The following is a 15,089-nucleotide window of genomic DNA, read 5'->3' on the forward strand; positions in this document are numbered from 1 at the left end:
TGCTTCCATTCCATCTCTGATATTATCACTATATACTGCCTGTCTGTATTCTAGATTTCTACTATTCTGATTCCTTCTTTATATTTATAATATAAAACATATTAATATAATATAAGGTATATTATAAATATAAAAAAGATGCAACTCTTTATAAATAAAAAAAAAAACTGACTCAAAGCATTCAATAAATTACCCAAGAGAAGAGAACCTGTTAAATGACAGAACTGGGACCCAAAACCAAGTCTCCTGATTCCCAGTTACAGTGACTTTTAAATAGAGAATAATAAAAATCATTTCTACAATGTAAAGAATAGAAACAGCTAAGAAGACAGTTTAATTTCAATCCGTTCTTACATACAAAATACTATTAAAATCATGCCACATAGGAGGCTTGAGTGTTCTTATAAACACAAATATGCACTTCTTATAAATCGATCAGATATGCCATTAAAATTTCCATAAAATTTGCACATCAGCAAATGATCCAGTTTATACTAGTTTGCGTTTTTCTTGTTAATCTACATTGTTTCATTTAATCTGCTTTGCTACAATAGAAGCATCATATATTTTTAAGCATGTTACAGATCATCATTAAATTTCTTGGTACTATCTAGTGGTGTTCAACGGAAAATCCAATTTCCTAGCAACTTCTATAAAGAATTTCCTTTGACTATGACTGGGGATTTTAAGAACTATCCTTAAAAAGTAAAACAAAAGAACTACTGCAAAATGCCTGCATTTAAAGAGTAAACATGAATTACTGTGGAAGAACATGGACCAATAACAATTGAATATGATTTAATTATTGATATTTAGTCACTATTTCATATTCAAGAATCACACATTATTTGCCAAATGAAAACTTAACAGTAGTCGCTGAGTGAGAATGGGAGTTGCCAGATATATTTATTATATGTAGGGGTAAGGCAGGATAAGAAGGGGCAAAGGTGGAATTAGCTGTGAGTGAAACTAACTTTGATAGAGGCTCATTGATTGCAAAGGGTTGATTCACAAAGCAGGTGTCTGCCTAATAAAAGAAGTAAAAGAAAGAGTATTTACTAAATCATATGGTGGCCCAACAGTTTATAAAATCCAAGGTAGCAGTAGAAGTAGATTCTAAACACATTTCAGATATGTTTTCTTTCTCTGTATGTATTGTACACAAAACAGGTCCATTCGTTTCATACTCAACACCTATTTATTAAGTACCTACTTTGTGTTAGAAGCTCTCTCCTACCCAAATAAATGATTTAACTTTTTGCAATTATCCCCTCTACAGCTGTATCATAAAACTAATAATAATCTGTAACTGACATAATATGTTATAACAAAAAATGGGAAACTGAATAGGAGGAGAAATAAAGAAACAGCATCCTAAGTTTCTCATTTCATACAGCATACAATTTCATTAATGATGATAATTAAAGAAAATAGGGCTGGATTTTTAAAAAATAATAGTAATTGTTATTATAAGAATAAACTATGCTTTATAACTTCTAAATTGCTAGATTAATAACAAACAGAACAATCATATATCAAAAGAGAAAGGAAAGAGAGAGGGAGAGAAAAAGAGAGAGAGAGAGGGATAGAGACATGATCAAGGTTACATAAAAAAAACCAGACAATATAAAATAAGATTTCTGAGGTTTAGGAGCAGGTATATTTTTACAATAAATAACAGTTAGTTTATTTAATTTATTAAAATAAACACTATAGCATAGGTTTTTTTGTTTTTTATTTTAAACACAGGGTAGTAAATACAGGGTGGTATTTTAACCAGAGGGTAGTACTTTAAGAGCACTAATTTTGGTAGTGGAAAAACCTGAGTTCAAATCTTACTTTTGCCATTTACTATTATAACCTCTTTCCTAAGGGGGAATTTAGCCTATCTGCCTCAATTTCCTAGTTTATAAAGTGGGAATAAAAATAACTGATTATAGAGAGGACTGAGTAAGATAGATAGTATCTATAAAGTTTAGCGTCTAGTACAACTAGACATTCAATAATAACAACTGTTATTTATAATATTTGTTTTAAAATGATATATCTAAATAAAAGAGAGGTGAAATCAAAGGAGTACCACCTGAGATATACTGTTAACTAAAAAAATTGATATGGTATAAAGTGAGAAAATCGAAGAGGCAGAGTTGAATTTTAAAAAGGATCGTTTTTACAAAGAAACTAAAAGAAGCAAATGGGGCTGAAGCTATAAGCCTGCTCAAATGTGGACTCAGAAGCACACAGACATGGCTGGGAGTCTAGCGGCTTTTTGGAGTAAATGAGGCCAAAAGGCTCCATATAAAATGGTGGACCTGAGCCTGGCTCACTACTTCAGCAAGAGGCTGCAAAAAATTTGGCTAACTGCTACGTTGGGCAACAACCTATATAGCGCTTTAGGTACTGAGAAGTAGAAGGATAAAGACACAGCCTCATGATCAAATAGGCTTAAAGAGATAAAGCTGAAAGCTACTGGTACAAGATTTGGATTGAGATTAGGAACCCAGAAATCCCAATAAGAGGCAACTGAAAAACCACTAGCCAGGGATGCATGAACAAAGAAAAAAAGAGGAAGAAAGAGGACCAAGAGGCAAGTCAAAAAAAGCCTTATGACCAACATCAACTTACAAAATAAAATTCTAAAACATAGCAAGAAATCTAATGATAAGAAAAACAATGAATAAAATTAATAATTGGAACATTCACTACAGGTGAATTTGATTTTATAGAATTGTCTGACAATGACCTCAACATGAGTATGCTTGTGATGCTCAGAGATAAGAAATCATACTTATAAGAGAACAAGAAATTATTAAATAAAAACATAGAGCAGTAAGATAAGAATAGGTGAATAAAGAACCAATCAGAAATCTTAAAAATGAAAAATATGTTCATTGACATTACAAATGCAATAGATAGGATAATGTAAGATTGGGCAATTTCAAGAAGAGCATTAGTGACTTGGAAGGTAATATTAAGGAATTCACTCAAAAAAAAATCATGGAAAGTAAAATATATTTTTCAGAAAATGAAAGAGCAATTGAAATATGTAAATTGACTAGGAAACACCAATATACATCTTACAAAATCCCAGAAGAAAATGGGGGTAATAACAAAGAAATAATAAAGGAAAAGATAATAACTGAGAATTTTCTAGCATTAGAGTCCTGAGATTAGAAAGTATACCCTGAGTTCATGACTGATAATTCAAAATAAATCCACATCTAGACACATTTCAGAGAAACTATAAGACATCAAGGATATAGAAAATTTTTTTTAAGTCACCAAAGGGAAAAGGTAGACTAACTACAAAGAGATGAAAACTAGATTGATATCAGATTTCTCTTAAGTAATGATAGTTGAAGAACAATTGTGTAAGATTAATTGAGTAATATCCTCTAATGCTGAACAGAAATACCCAGATAAATTGCTGTTTAAGACAAAAGATAAAATAAAGACATTTTTAGATATATAAAAAGAGTATACTCCCCTGGGCCCTCCCTAACGAATTACTAAAAGATGTAATTCAACTAGAAAAGTGCACCCGAAAGGAAGCCATATCATCCAAGAATAATGGTGGACACAGTAATAATTAAAATATATGAGAAAATACAATTAGGCATTAACTATAAAAATCAATGATAACCACTTCTGCATATATTTAAAACAAATAGGTAAAACTAAACTCCATTCAGTACTTATAATAACAGATTGATAATTAGTAAGTAGATAAAACATGCTACATGCTAGGCACCTTTTTTTACATTAGGGAGAAAGTCAGAAATACTAAAAAGTGGACTTTATCTTTTATTAGAAAAATATATAGTTAGGTATACATATAAAAATTTTAATATGAGCACTGAATAAATAGATAACATGTCCTAGGTCACAAAAATTAAAAAAAAAATTTTAATTAAATCCATATAAAACACATCGTCTCATTACAGGCAATTAAATTCAGAATTAGTAATAAAAATAGAGTAAATTTATATTTAGAAAGTAAAGACATATACTTCTAAGTTAAATATAAATCAAAACAGACATTACTAAATATTTAAAATTGAACAAAACTACATACCAAAAGAAGCTATGCAGCTAATGAAAAACTTAGAAAAAAGTTTAGAGACTAAAGTTAACTTTAAAATAATAAAAAGCATTGAAATTAAATGAGTAATAATTTAACTCAGGAATCTAGAAAAAGAAAAATGATCTAATTTTAAGTAGAGTGAAGAAAATAATATTGATAAAAGCATAAAGTAATGATATAGAATATAAGAGACAATAAAGATAAAATAAAAAGACAGTTTTTAACAAAAGTAAGTGAAACAGAAAATTGTCTAACAATGATAACAAAAAAGGCTCAGATAAATAATATTAGGCATAAGAAGGGGACATAATTAAATATAAAATTAAAAATCTAAGACTATTATGAACAGTTTTATACACATAAATTGGAAAGTGTGGATTAACTGGGTTTTTTTAAATTAAAAAATTCTTTTAATGTTTATTTTTGAGAGAGAGAGAGAGAGAGAGAGAGTGAGCAGGGGAGCGACAGAGAGAGAGGGAGACACAGAATCCCAAGCAGGCTCCAGGCTCTGAGATGTCAGCACAGAGCCTGACATGGGGCTCAAACCCACTAACTGTGAGATCATGACCTGAGCCAAAGTTGGATGCTTAACCAACTGAGCCACCCAGGTGCCCTGATTAAGGATTAATTGTATATTTTTCTTTAAAAAAAAACCAAAAAACAAACTTACTTCCTAAAATTAAGATGAAATAGAACACTTGAATAAACCAATAACCATGGAAGAAACTGAACTGATAATCAGAAGTCCACCCTACTCTACCTACTCACTATGGACAGAAAATACCAGGTCCAGATGATTTTACAGGCAAGTTTAACCAAATTTTCAGAATAGGTACTCCCAATTTATATGAAAGCTATTTCAGAAATAGAAAAAAAAGAAAAAGAAAAAAATGAATGTTGCTCAACTTACTTTATGAGGCTAGTACCACTATAACACCAAAACTTTACAATAACAGTTGAAGAAAGAAAAATTGAAGACTAATCTCCCTGTGCAAACATATTACATAAAATATCAGCAAATTAAACTCAACTGTGGCTTAAAAAAACATACCAGGACCAAGTAAAGTTTTATTCCAGGAATGTAAGAAATGTTTAATATCAGGAAATACATTAATATCATATAAAATATTAACATATTAATGGGAAATTTTATCATATTGATGCAGAAAATACATTAGATAAAATTCAACTAGTATTTCTGATTAAAAATGCATTGCAAACTATAAATAGATGGTGGCAACTTCCTTAACACAAAAATTCCAATTTATCAAAATCCTAGGCAAATATCACATAACAGATATTCCTAATATCGTTGCTTTTATTCAACATTATATAAAAGTCTTAGTGCTGCAATATGACAGGAAAAAGAAATTGAACACTTATGAATTAGAATTGAAGAGAAAAGCTGTCATTATTTACTGATGATACACATACCTATGTAGAAAATCTGAGAGAATTTTCAGTTTAGTCATTAAAACTAATAACAGAGTTAAGCAAAGTTTCTGAATATATAGTAATGATGACCAATAAACAATGAAATGGAAAGCAGACTCTACATAAGAGCTCAAAGATCCAAGTAATATGAGAAGAAATCTAACAAAATAGGTTCTAGCAAGACCTTTATGGTAAAACTTATAAAAAATGAATAAAGAACAAGAATAAAGATCTGATTTAGTAGAGGAATATAGTCTGTTAATGGGTAGAAAGACATAATGTTATCACAATGTCAATTCTTCTCCAGGTTATTCTCTAAAGTTAATGTCACTCCAAATAAAGTTCAGCAAGGCTTTTGCAAAACTTGACCAACTAACCCTAAAATTTATATTGAATAATAGAAGCCCAGAAGGAGCCAAGAGAACTTGAAAGAACAATGTAGAGATTTGTCTTACCAGTTAACAAGAATATTATAAAGCTATGATAATTAATTATAATTAATTATGATCATTATAGTGTTAACACAGGAATAGAGAAACAAATGGTTGAAATAAAGATCCTAAGAATAGTTTTAATGTAGGCAAAAGATGGCATTACAAATTAGTGGGTAAGGATACCCAACTTGTTAAATGGTGCTGGGATAATTGGGTCATCTATGGAAAAAAGAAAATGGGGTGCATTTAAAATACCACATACAAAAATAAATGCCAAGTTTACAGATTTAAATGTAAAAGGCAAAACTTTGAAACTGTTAGAAGACAATCAAGGAAGGTTTTCATATGGAGGTATTTCTTAAACGACATAAAAACACAAACTATATATATATATACATACACACACACACATATATATACACATATATATGTGTGTGTATATGTATACACACACACACACACACATATATATATAACATATATGTACATGTTTTTAAAGTAGGCTCCACGGCCAGCATGGGGCTTGAACTCACTACCCTGAGATCAAGAGTTGCATGCTCTAACTAAGTCAGTCAGGCGTCCCAGCACAAACTATAAAGGAAAATATCAATAAACTTAACTGCATTAAAATGAGAAACTTTAAAAAAATAAGCTACTACAGATACGGTTAAAAAAGAAATTACACATTAGAAAAATATATTTGCAATCTCTATTACCCAAAGGATGATAATCCAGAATACTACAACAACAATCCAGAATACGACAACAACCAAAACCAAAACCCAAACCGGTCCAAATAACAGTAGCAAAACAAATAACCTAATAGTAAGATGGGGAAAGACCCAAACAGGCAACACACATGAGAGAGTCCTGATGGTTTATAAATTAATTTTTTTAAATGAGGCATTATTTAATACCTAACAAACTGACAAAAATTTTAAAAGCCTAGCCATTCCAAATGTTGTGAAGAATGTGGAGAAGTTCTCATGGGTAGTTAATGAGAATATGAATTGCCACCACTACCATTTTGGAAAGAGATTTTACATTCCTAGTGAAAGTGAAAATGCATGTTTCTTACAGTTAAGCAATTCTTCCTCTGTGTAAAAATATGTATAAAAATGTTAACTGCAGTATTTGTTGTGATTGGGAAATACTAGAAATAACGTTCAACAACGAGAGATTCAATAAATGCATTCTAGTGATATCTACAGTAGAATACATTTTATATAAGCCACACTATGGCTTTGGCTTGTGTAAAACTAATTTGTAGTGATAGAGGTCAGAATAGTTTTGCTTGTTTTCAACCTCATGTTAAAGCTTTGGAGAATATCACACACGGGAGGGCACAAGGACTCTTCCTAGGTATTGTGAATGTTTTGTATCTTGGATTGGGTGTTGCCTCATGGAAACACACTCACATAAAAACTCATCAAGCTATCCACTTAATTTATGTACATCATTGTATGTAACTTAGAATAATAAAAGACAAAAAACAGTTTTGAAAATGAGTGTGCCAAATTAGTTAAGGTTTGTTCAATTTGGGTGTGGGATTCTTGTATGCTCACGTTATTCTTTATATTTTTATGTGCTAGAAATATATTACTTTAAAATAATTGATAAGGCGAAGACTACTGCTTTTCCTAACTAGAATTAATCAAGGTGAAAGAAGGCACTAGTGTCACATTCTTTTCACTGTCCCTGACAATAGACCCGACCCCAATACTCCAGGAATCAGCAAGCGGTTCACAGCCATTTAAACATACTTACAAAGTGCTCATTTTGTCAAACCAAAAGCAAACCTTTCATTTCTTGACTATGTGTAGAACCTAGGCTTTCTTAAGTGAGTGACTGGCAGCATATATTGTTGATGTGGCACTACCAGTGCACAAAGATCATCTATTTAGGTTTTCAACAAAGTGGGGGATGCCTCGCCAAGTGGGGGACAAGGTGGGGGATGCCTTGCCAAGGACTTTTCTGATATAAATCAGCAGGTGGTTTGGCATCAACATTGCTATTTGCTCGTGCGTTTCACCTCTGGTTTCAGAAAAGAAAAAGAGACGATACCTTTTCAATGCTGTTTCAAGTCGACCATATGGAAAGCAAGGTTTTATTCCAGCCAATTCTCTTTCTCTCAAAGCGTGGAGGAAAAGTGCCAGTCACTGCTACACTCGCCACCAGCCACGGTACAGATGTTTGGAAAATGCAAAAACAGAGAAATGAAACAAAAAGAAAACCCTCAAAAATAAAGTTTTGCATAAATGAAAAATAGAGTATATAATTATCATAGCTGCAAAAAGGTAAATGCATTTTTTTTTAAATTTTCCCCTTGTGCTAAATTAAAAGGACCAAAACAAACAAAAACATTGATGTCTTAATCAGTATTTTGTTGGGGAAACTGACAAGGACCAACTCAAACATGGCTAAAAATGGGAATAAAAAACAGATTTCTTTTAATCTGATAAAAGATTTTTTGTCTCTAAGAATGTTAGAATATGATCTACTTAAACGAATATTTATTAAAGGAACAGACCCGTTTAAAAATATGTTTTCAGGTGCCAAAATGGGAATGGAGAAAGTGTTTCCTTGAAACCTTGTAAGAGAAAAAAATTCACTGAAATTGTAATGGTTCCTTCCATGACTCAGATTAAATACAGCTTAGGAAGAAGTATCTCCAAACTATTCAAACGTATGTCCCTAAACTGGCTTTGCCAGTATGCGACCCCAGTTATTCCAAAAATGAATGCCCTATTAGACTTAAGTACATCAATGTAAGTTATTCAAATGAGAGTGTTTGTTTAGAAGAAAGTTTTAGGCCTTGATCTGCCACAATCTTTTTGGGTATCTTCATTCATGTTATTAAACATCTTTTGGCCTCAGTATCCACCTCTCAAGCGTGAGTATGACACAAAGTCACTATCATCAAGTTCCTTTCCAGCCCTAAAATCCTATGAATTTAATGAGATTACTCCAGCAAAAGAATTCTTCTTTTATTTCTTCCTTTCTTTCTTAAAATAAATAGACAAATAATCAAATAAGTAAGTAAATATATATTAAAAACACATACACATACACTAATCAGCTATCACTCTGAATAGGAAGAGGGTACGTTTTGTATTGTTGGTACCATTATCTATTCCCTAATGTGTATTTAAAAAGAGAATTCCCATAAAAAAGATTTTTATTTTTTTTCCTGAATCAAAAACAGCATACTATTTCTTTGCCATTTAAGTTCTATTAAAAAAGAAAACACAAAATCATTACAGAAATCCTATTAAGGAACTTTAAAAAACAAAGAAAAATTCACTAAAATTCCATTTAAAATTCAAATAGTTTGTTTACAGGTGTTCTTTTTCAGAAAATGTAAGTGCCCCAACCTCAAACTACTTCCTCCTCCTTTTCTGGGGACAGATCCTTCCCTGTGTAAAACGTAGGACCCTGCCTCACACCCTTCCCACCTGTCTTCTGAGGTAACAAAGCTGAGGTATCGATTGCAGCATGAGATATTTGGGATGGGAGTAGAACATTTCATCTGGGAGACAGTACTGTGGTCAATTTGCCAAATCTAAAAGAAAGGTAAGCCCCATCACTACTTTGGCAAGAAATATGGGCTCCCGTGGCTGAACGACGATAACCATTTTTACACAAGATGGTTAAAAATGAAAGCACCTGAGGCAACAGCCAGAAAATAAGTCTGAGAATGCGAGTTTTTCTCATCGATAGTTAAACCAGACAAGACAGTATCATTGCACCTTTAACCAAGGGTCTATACGGAATCCAGGGCACCTGACACCTTGATGAATAAGAGAAGCTCAGCTTTATGAAAAGGCTAAAGTCTTAGGGCCAATGCTCCATTGTTCAAGGGCTGGTATGCCCAAGGCACCAGCAGAGGCAGAATGCAACAGGCAAGTCTCCAGTTACAGGCGACCGCTCAGCTCTGTGTGCTGATAAGCCTGAGACCCACCACACTGCACACTCAAGGAAGCTCAAGGGTGGGTCCCCCACGGGAGGAGGGCTACACAAACAGTAAGGCAGGAGTTGGAAGTTGCACAGTGTGTGAGCACTCCCTGCTGGCAGCTGAGGTTGGAGATCAACGGGGAGTGTGTTAGAGAGGGCTAATGAAAGTGTCTGCAAGGAGGCCAACGGACATTCCTCACTTTTCAGGGATAAGAGCATGGCTCTGACTAGGTTTAGATAGTTCCAGATGCCATTCTGAATGGGGAGGAGGTTAGGAGAGGCCACTAATAGGGGAACTCCAAGAACTGGCAAAAACTGTGTTTGAAGCTGGCATACACTTTTCATTAACTTTCCCAGCTATTAATATTTTATGAAGTATATACAGGTCTGCGTGTGCACACGTGTGTGGGGAACGGAAGAGGTGCAGTAGGAAATGAAATCTCTGTGCATCTCCCTTTATCCCAGCAAGAGACTCCTTGGGACAGTGCAACGTGTTTGCAACATTTACAGTTTCCCAGGAAATCCTACCCATAACCCTGACGGAACTGCCTGGTGTGTCCCCTATACTGCTGCACCTAAGTTCTGAACAGGTGGTCCTTGTTTATCTGCACAGCCTGGGGCAACAACACTGGTATCTCCCTAGTGCTCCGCTCTGCTAGGGTTCTTCTGTAGAATAAGATGAAGGTCAAGATGGCAGCCTGCTAAAAGCAGCAGTATTTCAGTTGCAGGAATAACTTGCTTGTCATCAACTTGTTAATGCAATAGTCAAACATTTCTTTGACATGCACAGTATCAGCTAACTTCAGCAGATAAAGGGTCTAGAACAGGAAGATGCTGCAGATGCTTTAGCTCCGAGGAAGGCTTAGCAGAGCCAAAACGTCAGCAGGGCCTGTTTGTTCCATCCTTTCCATCGGGCTCTGTGAAAGAAATGTTAGATTACTGCAATGACAAGTTTGTGACAAGCAAGTCATTTGTGCAACTGGTGCGCTCCTGTTTTTATCTGTTTACCATTCAGACTTGTGAATGCCATTTCAAGCACTTACAGGATTTCTGGCTCCCATTAAGGGGAAATGGTTCCTCCATGTTTAGAATTTTCTGCCTCAAAGAGAATTACTAAGCAATTATTTATTCCTGTGGTCACAGTGTCACACAAAAGCACTCTTGAGTTGTTTAGTTGGACTCTGAATCATGAAATGGAGTCCTGCAGACTGGATAGCTTGGAGCATCAGAAATTTCTTGTCTAGTTTATTGGAATGACTACAAAGAAAGCCTGTGAGAGTCAATAAAATTGTGGCCAGCTTGAAATACCTTGCTCTTTTGCTCTGGGATCATATATCAAGGCCATATGCTTCAAGGCACATAAACTCACTTGTAATGAGTAGATCCTGGGAAGCCAAGGCCTGACTATGTCACAGACACTGACATGTGATCTAACATATGATAGTTTTGGTGACAAGGACTGCTTTAGCTGTTGAGAAGGGAACTGACACAGCTTTCTCCCTGTATCCTGTGGGTAATCAGAGGGCAAGTCCAAATCCAGAAAACATTTTAAGCATGTGGTAAAAAGTAATAACAGAATATAAAATTTCCTGGGGGTCATCCTCTCTAGGCTGACTTTTTCTCAGTAAATGGAGACCCTGGCAGATTTTAGATCAAGATTTCTAGATTGATTCATTGGATTCCTCATCTGAGATCACTGAGTGACTTTTGGTGAGTCATTTTAACCTCCCAGGAAGACAGTATAAAATAATATCTTGTTCACTTGACATGAATGGGCTCAGGGTCAATATTATAAAAGATGAAGAGTGCCTTCAGAGTTCAAGAACAAGAACAGTATTTCCTAGAAGTCATGTATTCTTTTTATGATTTGAAATATTTGCACATTGTTGGTACTGAATTTATAAACCATTGTAAGTATACCTTTTAAAGAACAGAAGCATGAAGTTTTGAAGCAGGGAGATAACACAGTATCTGGGGAAGCAGGTCAAAGCTGAAACAGAGTGTGGAATGTCAAGGACCAGACAGAAAGTAATGACGTAAGATGAGGCAGGGTTTGGTGTAAGTGACCAGAAAACGTTACGAAAATGGGTAACAGTCCTCACTGAATAAAAATTTTATTGTTAATAATTATTTGCCAGACACTACATGTGTTACACAATTCACATGTGTAATATAATCTTTAGAAGAGCTCAGTGGTGTATGCATTATCAATTTTTTTTAACATGTGGAAATGAAAACTTAGAGTAATTTAAATACTTTCCCATAAATCTATCTGTTAAGTAGCAGAGGATTGAAACCAACTTTCCTCACTTTAAGCCCTTAGACTCTTAACCACTAGAGAACTAAAGTCATTTCCACTACCTTCAGAAGACTTTTCTCTCTCTGGTGTACTGGAAAACATTTTAATCTGTAAATGTAGATATTCAAGATTTCATATAAAGGGGCCAGTGAGAATATTCTGGCTCTAGCTGTGTTGCCGCCCTTTGTAGGCCCCTGGGAAAGCTGAGCCTCATCAGGATGTCATTCCTTTTGCCTCAGCCTGACCTATTCCTACTTGCATACCCTGGGGAAGAGGCGAAAGTGATTCCAACCTAATCACGCATCTCTGCTGTGAATGCAGGGTGTTTGGCCGCATCTCCTGTGTCCATGCCAACCCCTTTCTCTCTCTTCGTGTGTGCAGCCCTTAGTCCCCCTACTCGTTGCTCCCATGTTACCTCCAGGGAGCCTCCTTTTGTCACTTGTCTGCTATTCTTTTCAGGTGGGGGAAGGGGCGGACATCTTTCTTACCATGACAAGGATCTCTGAAACAGTCTAAACTTCTAACTTTGCACAGAATGTATCCTTTGTTCAGTTTTCTGCTTTGTTTCTCTTTAATGATAGCTTTGCTACAGGTCCCATTCGAACGAAACTTGGAGCTATGCAAATCAAACTGGAAAGCAAGACTTTGCAGCAGCTCCGTCTTTAAATGAGTATATGTCCAAGAGGTAGAGACCTCTGAGGGAGGCATGTCTTCTGAATATTATGTGTCAAATAGCTGCTTTCCTTGTAAGAGTGGCAAAGAATAAGCTCAGTGAGATCTGTATTGACATTCCCTCATCTCTTTTTAGTGTGTGTTCAGAGTGGGTCACGAGCATTTAGCTCACAAACTGTTTCGTTTCTTTTGTTTTTCATGATATTTCTACTTTTTTTTTCTTCTAGGGGTTTCCCCAAGTGCAGGATTCTTACTTAAAAGCTACTCGAAAAAACCCAATGCATAATATAAAATCATAGGATCAGCAATGTGTATAGAACTCTAATCAGTGGCCTGAGTTTTGACCTAATGCCTGAGTTTGCTCATGATGGTCATTCAGCCTTTGCTGCACACCATCAGGGGCATAGAGCTCTCAGCCTCATAGGCAACCCAATCCTGCTTTAGACTCCTTCTATTTGTACAAAATTTGGCACCAAATAAGGTTTCTTATGTTGAACCTTAAGCCATCTTTCTAAAATTCCCTTCATAGCTTCTAGTCTTTTCTCACACCACCTTTCAGTTGGGAGAGCTTCAGGGGATCCAATAGTTTAATGGCTCATTTAAAGACACCCTTTGTGCATATCATATACCAATAAATGGGTTTAGATTATCCTGCCTTCTCCCTCTCTCCTCACGTCACACGAGTTAAATTCCCAGTTTCTTCCTCTGACAATGCTGGGAGAAATGAAAGTCAGTGTACTAAGTTTTTCATTTCTATTTCTATTTGAATGTAGACAACATGTGTGGCAAAGCATTCTTAATCTCTTTGATTGTCTGTCCTAATCTGTGGAAACTCTCGCTAGACAACCTCAGGCAGATTTGACGGCTATAGCTATTTATAGGGTAAACATATAACTTACTGTCTAAACCAGGGCATATAAGGACCCTATGAATAATTAAACCACCATAGGCACAAACCAGAATTGTCCCAGGAAAATCTATAGAGTACCTTGCTTATACCTTTACTCCAATACATATCTATTTAACTAGAGTTACCTGTGTATGTGTCTGTTTGTTTTCAGTAGTCTGCGAGCACTCTTTACTGATGGAAACTTATTTGCCTCTGAACCTCCAGTTCCTAGATGAGTGCTTGGCAAATAGGAGGAGTTTGGCAGATTTTTTTCTTTTCTAATTGAGGATGTCTTCTCCCTAACTGCATTCTGTGGGTCTTTCCCCTTATTTATAGCAAATACCACCAACACTTATTGGCTTTATATTTTTGGAGATGAATCAAAAATATTTCACTTACTGCAGTAGGAAGGGGATGGTTTAAGTTTAAATTTTTTAAAATGTTTATTTACTTTTGAGAAGGAGAGAGAGAGAGGCAGAGCGAGAGCAGGGGAGGGGCAGAGAGAGAGGGAGACACAGAATTGGAAGCAGGCTCCAGGCTCTGAGCTGTCAGCACAGAGCCCGATGGGGGCTCAAACCCATGAACCATGAGATTATGACCTGAGCTGAGGTCGTACACTCAACCGACTGAGTCACCCAGGAGATCCTAGATGGTTTAAGTTTAATGGTAATGGGTTTGACTTTGAATACTGACACCAACAAGCAGAGAGTGAAATGTGATAACTTTTGCACTAAAAGTCTACTATACCTTTTTATAGAGCACTGAACAATATGCTCTAATTTCTTTGTTCACGAGCAATTTTTTTTTCAACCACTGTTGAAAGTTTGTAGTAAATCAATTGTTATAGGAAATGATTGTAACAGAGTGTGATGGCTACATAAGTGAGCATATGTAACACAGAGTAATCTAGTGTGATTCATGATTCATTGGTGGCTCTGCTATTGCTTTCCCATTTGCCAAGCACATTTAGAAATCCCCGTAGCTTCCCGCAGTTTTTGCCTCTGAATAACAGTGGCTTTAAAAAAAAAAAAGGGAGAGAAGAAACGTGTGAAAAATGTGAACCACCTAGAGAAATCATTCCTTTTCTTCCCCCTGACACAGGTAAACTGGTCCAGAAGATGGGGGTCTATCCGATTTAAGTTAAAGAGCCTCACAGAAGCCAATCTCACAACTTCCCCTTCGGTATTCAGAAGCTTCACTATCAAGACCCTACCTCATTATCAAACCTAAAGATTTTTTGTTGCAGGATAAGGATAAGCATATTTTATTACTATGGATCCTCAGTGAAGAAAACAGAGAAAATCTCATTTCTTATTTCCCTTA

At 35.2% G+C, this 15,089-nt stretch overlaps 1 protein-coding gene across 46 annotated transcripts in view; it reads right to left on the minus strand.

Moving 5' to 3' along the window:
- ZBTB20 (zinc finger and BTB domain containing 20) overlaps positions 1-15,089 on the minus strand; it is a 789,483-nt gene that overhangs the window by 249,561 nt on the left and 524,833 nt on the right. For 42 of the 46 annotated variants that reach the window (XM_045036368.1, XM_045036369.1, XM_045036335.1 and 39 more), the window contains one exon: positions 8,017-8,114. The exons of the other annotated variants lie outside the window; for them this stretch is intronic. The gene's annotated coding sequence lies outside the window, so the exon portion shown is untranslated. The remainder of the gene's footprint in view (positions 1-8,016; positions 8,115-15,089) is intronic. 46 annotated transcript variants of the gene reach the window in all.

Source organism: Felis catus, chromosome C2 (assembly GCF_018350175.1).
Source record: "Felis catus isolate Fca126 chromosome C2, F.catus_Fca126_mat1.0, whole genome shotgun sequence".
Lineage (NCBI taxonomy): Eukaryota > Metazoa > Chordata > Mammalia > Carnivora > Felidae > Felis > Felis catus.